Genomic DNA, 9,965 nt, shown 5'->3' on the forward strand with positions numbered 1-9,965 from the left:
AAAGTCAGGCAGCCTGTCCTGTCCTGTCCTGTCCGTCCGTCTTTTTGTATCATGAATTGGAAAGACTGCAAGGGGGAGGGGAGGTGCTTGGAGGAGGAGGAGTTATTCAGATTAATTGCAGTGGGCGGCGGCTGCAAAAAGCATCATTCTTCTTGTTTTTGCTCTGCAAAACAGCCTTTTCAAGGGTTGGCTTGGGTGACAAAATGTCTTCTGTAGGCGTGGGTTTGTCTCCCTCTCCCTAAGATGTGTCCGGTATAGGCCAGGGTGCCACTCAAGGCCGTAACCAATTCGGGTTATAGCTTCTCGGCCTTTTGGCTAAGATCAAGTGTAGTTTCGGAGGACGCTACCTTGGTCGGTACTGGAAGGTGCCTGGGATTGCACGTCTGCCGGCCTTGAGGAAGTGTGTGCGCCTTCTGGTGACACATAGCCCTCTTGTGCCTGGACGGTTCCCAGGCAACGGGAGGCGATCACCTTTGTTATTTTGAAGTCCTACTGATAAACAGAAAAAAAAAAAATTAAATCTGTTCTTATCAGTTTAATATCTGATACGTCCCCTCTCTGGGGACCATATATTAAATGGATTTTTAGAACAAGGAGATGGAAAAAATCTTGCTCTGTCCACTCCACGCATTGACCTGGTATTGCAGTACCTCCAGGACCGGTGCACCCCTTCTTAACCCAGTTTCCAAAAGCAGAACTCAATTCACCTGATTCAAATGAGCCCCATTAGTGAATTGAAAGAAAGCAAAAACTTTATATGCACCTCAATTTGGCCAATTCACTTTTCACACTTTCACCCTTTTTTTATCTTTCACACCTTTTACTTGCTTTATTGATGCAAAAGCTGTGCCAAATAGCAAACTCATCTCCACTCAACTTGACCAACTCTGCTATGTCCCGTGCAGTATCTTATTCTCAGTCTTATCTAGATCATTTGCAATTGAATAGAATAGATCCCTTTTGGACACATTGGATTCAGCTGCTGCAGTGACTGCAGGTGTTAGAAGATGCAGACTTGGCATCAGGTGCTGTCTATCAGATTCCACTCCAATTAAAGCTTCCATTGTTTTTCGGTGTTTTCTTTGAGCAATGATGATGTCTTTAGTGATCTGTTGGCTCCCTCTCCTGGAGGAAGAGTTTGCTTGCTCTTGGACTTTCAAAAAGAGAGGTCATGATAGACATTTAGCTTCTGAGCCCAATTGGGGACAGTCATGGGTGATGAATGTTTTGCAACCTGCTGCGAAGCCTGATACCGCAATATAAGGAACGTCAAATACTAAGAATGGGCGGCCTATGAAAGAATTAGTACTTTCATTAAGCATACTTAAACGGCTAATTGGGAATAGACAAACTGTAAAAAGCCCTCTGAGAAAGCCCCTCTCTAACCTTTGTTAGTAAGCTTTTCTGTAGTCTGCCTGTTGATGTATTTTCCGTTTGAACAGTGCACAACATGAAGTGACGGAACACTGGCTTGTCACAATGTCCCCCGCTGACATCACGATAGCGCTGCTGCCTAGAAAGCCAGCTGCGCAGCAGAAGTTGCTCTTTGGGTGGGATGGTGGGCTAATGTATCTATTCCTGCTTGGTGTGAGTTTGACATGATCTAGAGCAACGAGTTCCAGCGGCTAGCGGTTGATTATTGGCTGTAATGGGGCTTTCTGGCTGGTGCCAGCCTTTCTTCTTAGCACACAGGAACCACAATCCCTACACCATGCTTCGATGGATTCTCTCATCCCAGCCCAGTAAAACTACATATTTCACACAGTTATAAGCAGCCCATGGGCATTCACCTGGATTAAAACCCATAACAGCTCATAGACCAAACAATCAATCTACCACTGGACCAAAGACAGGAAGCTAAATCCACTGCCTGCGGTAACTAACTTAATCCTATAGTCTACTCACACAACAAACCCAAGAGAAAGGAAAAAAACATGGCTTCGATTATCCATCCAATGAAAACGCATAACCATTGTGAGCCATTGGACAATGCAATTGCACACATGGTGACATGGTGCACGGCCCAATGAATCAAGTCTGTACTTCATATTCACGGTTTAAGCCCTTGGGTTCTAATGTGTCCAGAGTACATATCCAGAAAGATTCCCTTTCTTTGTGCTAAGCACAAGTCAACAATACGTTGTAAGCAGATTCTATTACCAGTCCCACACCATTTTGTGACGCATAATCGCACAGTGGCCCAATTAAGATTCCAAGTCATCGAACATGTCCCAGCCATACGCAGAGGAGGCGATAGAATTAGGAAGCTCAAAGAAAGGGAATCTTTCTGGATATATACTCTGGGCACGTTGGAACCCAAGGGCTTAAACCATGAATATGAAGAACCGACTTGATTCATTGGGCCGTGCACATTTTTTCTAACGCCCGGTTCTTTTTCGTGTTCACACTATATATGGTTCCAGTATGTATGGAGTTCCATTCTTCCTTGTTTTTTATTTGTCATGTTTGTCTGATTACCTTGTCTAACAGTTTTTTCTCCCCTTTCTTTACCTTCCAGGTTCCCATAGTCACGTGAAATATCCCTGTTGCACTTGATTACGGCTCACTATTCACTATAGGATGTCTTATATCTAACATCACACTCTCACCCATCAGCACTCTATAGGTTTGTATAAGGTATGCGCTTACACATCCGGTCCTCCATAGGTATTTCCACTTATGTAGCACTATCCCTATGATCACTCATAACTCATACCCTTGTAGTCAATTACAGCCTCCTCTCTCCCCTCTCCCCTTCTCCCTTTCCATCTATAATTTTGCCAGTACAATATTAGTTTACATTAGGCACACACTCACATATTCCTTTCCTTAGTGACTTATTGTAATTCACATTCGCATACAATTCTCTATGCCTGCCCCATTACTACATTCATACCTACTTGACCCTATCCTGATACCCCTTGTCTCACCTTGTTGGTCCCTACACCTGTTATCATCTCCTTTCCTGTGTCTGTCTTGTCACACAACACATTTTAGCATATCCCTTGTGCTCCTTATTACCTGTCCTGCCTATTAGAATTATGTCCATTATGTCCATGCATGGCCCAATGAATCAAGTCTGTACTTCATATTCATGGTTTAAGCCTTTGGGTTCCAATGTGCCCAGAGTATATATCCAGAAAGATTCCCTTTCTTTGAGCTTCCTAATTCTATTGCCTCCTCTGCGTATGGCTTGGACATGTTCGATGACTTGGAATCTTAATTGGATCACTGTGTGATTATGCGTCACAAAATGGTGTGGGACTGGTAATAGAATCTGCTTACAATGTATTGTTGACTTGTGTTTAGCTCAAAGAAAGAGAATCTTTCTGGATATGTACTCTGGGCACATTAGAACCCAAGGGCTTAAACCGTGAATATGAAGTAAAGACTTGATTCATTGGGCCGTGCACCATGTCACCATGTGTCCAATTGCATTGTCCAATGGCTCACAATGGTTATGCGTTTTCATTGGATGGATAATCGAAGCCATGTTTTTTTCCTTTCTGTTGGGTTTGTTGTGTGAGTAGCCTATAGGATTAAGTTGGTTACCGCAGGCAGTGGATTTAACTTCCTGTCTTTGGTCCAGTGGTAGATGGATTGTCTGGTCTATGGTCAGGTGAATGCCCATGGGCTGCTTATGACTGTGTAAAATATGTAGTTTTACTGGGCTGGGATGAGAGAATCCATTGAAGCATGGTGTAGGGATTGTGGTTCCTGTGTGCTAAGAAGAGAGGCTGGCACCAGCCAGAAAGCCCCATTGCAGCCAATAATCACTTAATAACTTTTTCAACTTGTCATCATATGGGAGGCCTTCCATTCCTTGTAGTAGTCTAGTTGCCCACCTTTGAACTGACTCTAACTTCTGAATGTCCTTTTTAAAATGTGGAGCCCAAAACTGGTTCCCATATTCCAGATGTAGCCTTACAAGTGATTTATAGAGGTTGATCATCTTTACTTATCATTTAAAACTTTCAAACTGGTACACTCAACACATAAAGCCCCCCCCTTTTAAAGAGTAGTTTCCCTGTACCTAAGTGGGGGTCTACCTAGGTTGGAGCGAGTGGACCTTCGGGGTCCGGTGTCAGTGGTGACAGGCAGTGGGGCAGAGGGAACAGTCAGTTCCTCCTCCCTGCTATCATGTGGGGCAGGCGGAGGCGTAGGGGAGCTGGGTACAGGTACATCCCTGGGCACTGGCTCGCGGTTAACCGTTTCCATCATTTCTTCATCCACGGGTTGTGGGAACAGTATCACTGGAAGGATCACCGCACCGTTCTGTGTAGGCCAGTCTGCTGGAAAATCACCCATCATGGTGTGGATTACCTCTTTTTCCTTCTCCACTGGACTGGGAACTGGAGCCTCATCCGCTACTCTCAATGCTGGTGGGCACTTCTTCAGGTGGTCTCGGGAAACCGTGGCCAAAGTCCCCCCCTGGTCACGGCTGATCTGGTAGGCCTTCCCATTCTCCCATCCTGTGGGCTGGACTACATACGGGGTTTTTTCCCATTGATCATCCAGCTTGTGGGCCCTTCTTTTCCGCTTCAGCACTACATCCCCAGGTTGGAAGGAACCGGCAGGCGCCTTCTTGTTGAAGCACTGCTCCTGTTGTCCCCGACTCCGGCACAAGTTCTTTTCAACATACTCCTGGACCTGTCGGTACTGTGTCCTCCGCCGAGTGTCCCATTCAGCTGTCGACAGGAGTGCTTCTGAAGCTTCCAAGCCCATTTCCAGATCCACTGGTAGCCGGCCGGGACGAGCTCTCATCAGGTATGCTGGAGTGCATTTCGTAGAGCTGGAAGGGATGTTGTTGTACATATCGACCAGGTCAGGTAGCTTCTCCAGCCACAGGTTCCGCTCTTCCAGTGGTAACGTCTTGAGGAGGCCCAGGACCAAGTGGTTCATCTTTTCACAAATGCCATTGGTTTGGGCGTGGTAAGGCGTGGTCCGGATTTTCTTGCAGCCGTACAACTGGCAGAATTCCTGGAATACCTCTGCTTCAAAGGCCGGACCCTGGTCGGTAAGCACCCTCTCCGGGTACCAATGCGGTCAACAGAAATAAGCCTGGAAAGCCTTAGCATCGGTGCGGCCGGTTAAGTCCTTAACTGGGACAACCACCAGGAACCTCGAGTAGTGGTCTACGATGGTCAGAGCGTAGGTGTACCCACTTCGGCTGGGGGTGAGCTTTACATGGTCAAGGGCAACCAGCTCCAGCGATTGGTGTGTAATGATCGGGTGTAGGGGTGCCTTCTGGCTGGCCTCGTCCTTCCTTCTCAATGCGCAAGGGCCACATTCTCGGCACCAGGCCTCCACAGATTCCCGCATTCCACTCCAATAGAACCGCTCTCTTAACAACATCTCTAGCTTCTTCCACCCGAAGTGCACTGCACCATCATGGTATGCTTGCAGGACGGTGGGCACTTTAGCCTGGGGAATCACCAGCTGGCGGATCTTCTCGTGAGTATTTGGATTAATCAGCTCGCGATACAACTTCCCCTGGTGTAGGTATTGCCGGGTCCGTTCTTGCCACAGACGTTGGGCTTCGGCAGGGGCAGCAGGGTCTATCCCAGCAGAAATACCTCAAAGAAAAAACCCCACCATAAAATTCAAACACTTTATTTCATAGATCAACAAGTACAAACTTAAAAACAGAGTTGGTTTGATACCCTAAGTCACTAGTTAAAGGGGGGGCATGTTAGGCCAATTCCCTATTGTGACCCTTCCTATCAGCAGGGGTCGGCACCCTACATATATGACCGTTATGGCGCCCCTGCTCCAACGTCGACTGACCCTTCTTGCCCTATACTGACACTGTTATTCGTGCTGCTGATCTCAATGAGAGCTTCTGTATAGTGTTTCGTGAAGTTCTCATGCATCCACCCAAGCATTCAAAAGGTGGAATTTTCAATATATGTCTATTATTTCCCTGATGTTTAAATTAGACATCTCAGCAATACATGTGATCAGTAATAGAAGGTGCTGTCCATCTTGTATCAAACTTCATATATCACCAGTAAATAGTGTAGCCCAATCGCCACTGCTTCGCCAACTGGCATAGCTCACTGCCCATTAAAAATTGTTGTAGCCAAATCGCCTACTGCTTCGCCATAAGGCATAGCTCCTTGCCCGACGCGTTTCTCCTCCTGAATCAACAATCGAGCGGAGGTTCATCAGGGGCTATTCAGGGCTCAGTTGCATAGATGTCAGACTGCAATTATCAATATACCTGTATTAGATGATTAATCACCACATTAGGAGTCCACACAACGCAATTCTATATGGAGCCATTACTCACATTGCAATAGTGCCAAAAAATAGTAATTCAATCCTTCAATAAGGTAATGTCGATCTCACTGAAAATATATACATATACATGTAAGTCCAACACATTCTCATTAGATTACAGAGATCAGCGGACCATTTTATAGAGCCCAGTACTCACTCATAGTCAGATATTGTCTGGGACTGCCTGTTCCTATTTATGCCATAGATGCCCATTTCCTCAGTGAGGTATCAACTGTGAAACAACATAACAATCTCAACACCTCCTCAGCTCCTTCATATTCTCCAGGTCAAATCAATGATCCATATCGTTAAAAGGTACTTACTCAGGTATCTCATTGTATGGGTTTTGAGGCTGGCCACACTTCAATGGTGGATGGATACTGGCGCCTAGCTTACTGCCGAGCACTGACAAGTTTAAATCCCCCTCCTTGTCAGCGTCATATTGCCTCATTTCCGGATCGTTATTCAATGCCGGTCATCCAGGGGGGAGGGAAGGAAGAGAAGGAGGAACGTGATTCGTGTGGCCTGACGTCCATCAATACTGCCCACAAAAGTGACGCACGATACCACACCTCCCGGCCGTCACATGATTGGCCGTCACGGCGTTACCATGCATGTGATCGTTGGGGGGAGGAAAGACAAGGAGGGGCGTGATTTGTGCGGCCTGACGTCCGTCAATGCCGCCCACACCGTGACGCCCGATGACACGCCTCTCAGCCGTCACATGATTGGCCGTTACGGCGTTACCCTGCACATGATCGTCATCCCTTGCCGGTCATCTATGGGAAGGGGAAAAAAACGGGGCGTGGTTTATGCGGTCTGACGTCCGTCAATACCGCCCACCACGTGGCGCTGGTGACACACCTCCCGGCCGTCACAATAACAACGGTCCTGGCGCTCCCATGCATGTAATGCTTATCATCATGTCGGGGGGGGGGGGGCGTTACCTCCTGCCTACACTCCCCACACTAACCTTATGTGGGAGGTCATCCGGTCACCTCACTTCCTGTACTGGCAAAAGTTCATATATTTTTTACAGGCCAGAATCAGGATGCCCTACTTCCGGTTTTACAAATATGCATAGTGTCAGAAACCCCTGTTACCATTACGCGGGGTACTGCTTATCCAATGCGTTTGAGGTCTATAAGGGCTCCATTACTTTCAGGAGTCCCTATTTACCACTATATTTTATGTATCTTCCTGATTATATATTCCATAATAACTTATGTCCAGGTGCCATCCCGGAACCTTTAACACATCCTGGTTATGATTGCCTCCTCCCCTTCAATTCCCATTACCCCCCATATCCCATTATTTTACACCCACACATATCCTGATCTTCCCAAAAGAAATATGAAATTCTAAGGACTCCATGGGAAATAATCATTTCTAATTAAATCACTGGTCTACCCTACCATTAATCTGACTTCATCATTGATCATATATATAAACTGATGCTCATACTGGCTAGTCATATATACATAGCCTCATTTTAACACTCTCCTTCCATTAGAAGGGCTATTATGTGTGTCCTGGCTAAATTTGTCCTGTATTAAATTAAATGAAGCTTACAAAGCTCAACTGCTCATTGAGCCCCTCTGGATGTATTGTTCGCAACCAGAAGATCCATCGAGTCTCTCTTTGGATAATTATTTAAACGCTCGGTGATAGCCCACACCAGTGCCAAGAGCTCAAGCTTGAAGGAGATGTAGTTCTCAGGGTTCCTCTCAGTCGGTCGGAGTTTTCGGCTAGCATAAGCTATTACCTTTTCCCTTCTGTCTTGGACCTGGGATAGAACAGCCCCCAAGCCCACATTGCTGGCGTCGGTGTAGAGGATGAATGGGCGGCTGTAGTCAGGGTACGCTAGGATTTCCTCTCCGGTCAGGGCTGTTCTCAGCTGGCGGAAGGATTCCTCATGCTTTTCTTCCCACACCAATGGGGCTACTAGGGATCTACCACCCTTGGTCTGTCCTACGAGGAGGTCTTGCATGGGGGCAGCCATCTTTGTGTACCCCTTAATGAAGTGACGGTAATATCCCACCAGGCCCAGAAACTGCCTCACTTCCCTCACTGTGGTCGGTCTCGGCCAGTCTTGGATGGCGGTGATCTTCTCGGGGTTGGGGGCGACACCTTCCGCACCAACCACATGTCCTAGGTACTGCACTCTGGGTTTCAGCAGATGACACTTTGAGGGCTTCAACTTCATCCCATACTTGGCAAGGGACGCGAACACCTCGGCTAGGTGCTCCAGGTGGGCTTCATACGTCTGTGAGTACACAATCACATCATCCAAGTACAGCAAAACGGTCCCATAGGCAGTCTTCTCTCGGTCTTCCGGTGCCACGGCCACCTGCCAGTACCCGCTGGTGAGGTCAAGGGTGGAGAAGTAGTTAGCGGTTCTCAGCGAGGCCAGGGACTCTTTGATGCGGGGCAGAGGGTAAGCATCCTTATGCGTTATCTGGTTAATCTTCCGGTAATCCACACACATCCGCATGGTGCCATCCTTCTTCTTAACCAGCACCAACGGAGCGGCCCAGGGACTACAGCTGTCCCTAATAACCTCTGCCTCCTTCATGTTCCTCAACATGTCTTTGGCGCATTGGTAGTGCGCAGGGGGAATAGGCCTGTATCTCTCTTTAATAGGGGAGTGTGTACCGGTAGGGATGTGGTGTTGAACCCCTTTAATCTGCCCAAAATCTAGAGGGTGCTTGCTAAAAACCCGCTCATACTCCTGTACCACCCGGTATACCCCTTCCTTGTGGTGTATGGGGGTATCATCAGTGCCGACATGTAGCTCTCGATACCACTCGCCTAACTCCCCCAGGGATGAGTGGGAACCGGCAGCAGGCGGTGTGACCGGGGGAACGGCTTCATGGATCGTGTGGGGATCTAGAGTGAACAATTTGGCAAGGGTAGCGTACCGGGTGGTGCATGAATGCACACATATTGGTTTTATAATCTTATTGTATTACTTTATATTCTTATTTCACTTGTGCATATCTCCACCATAATCCTGGCTAAGAAATATAGCTTTTTTTGGGGTACACAGGTAGTAAGGTCTTCTTTCTATTTCTTTAGGGGTGATATAGCCTGGTGGAACTCTAGACCTCTAACATTATATATGCACCCTTTTTCTTTATGGTTCTTGGACACCTTATAACATTCTTCCATACATATATATCTTTCTCATAAATTATAAATAATTAGGCATTTTTATATATTTTATTTACATTTTCATAAATAACTTTTTACAAAGCATGGGGGACATTCTCACATACATATAATTTTCATGTACGCATTCTGAAAATTTACGCATAAACCGTACACACTCCTTTTTGTAACAATTTCTATAACTCATTCGCTGAACTCTCATCCCGGATATTCATTCTTACACCGAATTTCCTGTTATAACACAACATTCATGATTTTTATTCAATTTATTTTTATTTTTTAGGTTTATTAGTAGTGATGAGCGAGTACTAAAAAGCTCGGGTGCTCGAAGCTCGGGCCGAGCCTCCCAAGATACTCGTGTACTCGGCCCGAGCACCGAGCCCAATGTTATCCTATGGGAGACCCGAGTATTTTTGTGAAATGACCACCGGCAGCATGTAGAAACCCTAAAAATGGCACAAAAGTCTCCGAAGAGTGCTCAAATGACATGGCAACAGCATGGGGAAGACCCC

At 46.6% G+C, this 9,965-nt stretch overlaps 1 pseudogene; it reads left to right on the forward strand.

Moving 5' to 3' along the window:
* The first annotated feature begins 466 nt into the window (after positions 1–466).
* Positions 467–672, forward strand: LOC142255536 (U2 spliceosomal RNA; annotated as a pseudogene).
* Positions 673–9,965: the final 9,293 nt, after the last annotated feature.

This window comes from Anomaloglossus baeobatrachus, chromosome 10 (genome assembly GCF_048569485.1).
Source record: "Anomaloglossus baeobatrachus isolate aAnoBae1 chromosome 10, aAnoBae1.hap1, whole genome shotgun sequence".
Classification (NCBI taxonomy): Eukaryota; Metazoa; Chordata; class Amphibia; order Anura; family Aromobatidae; genus Anomaloglossus; species Anomaloglossus baeobatrachus.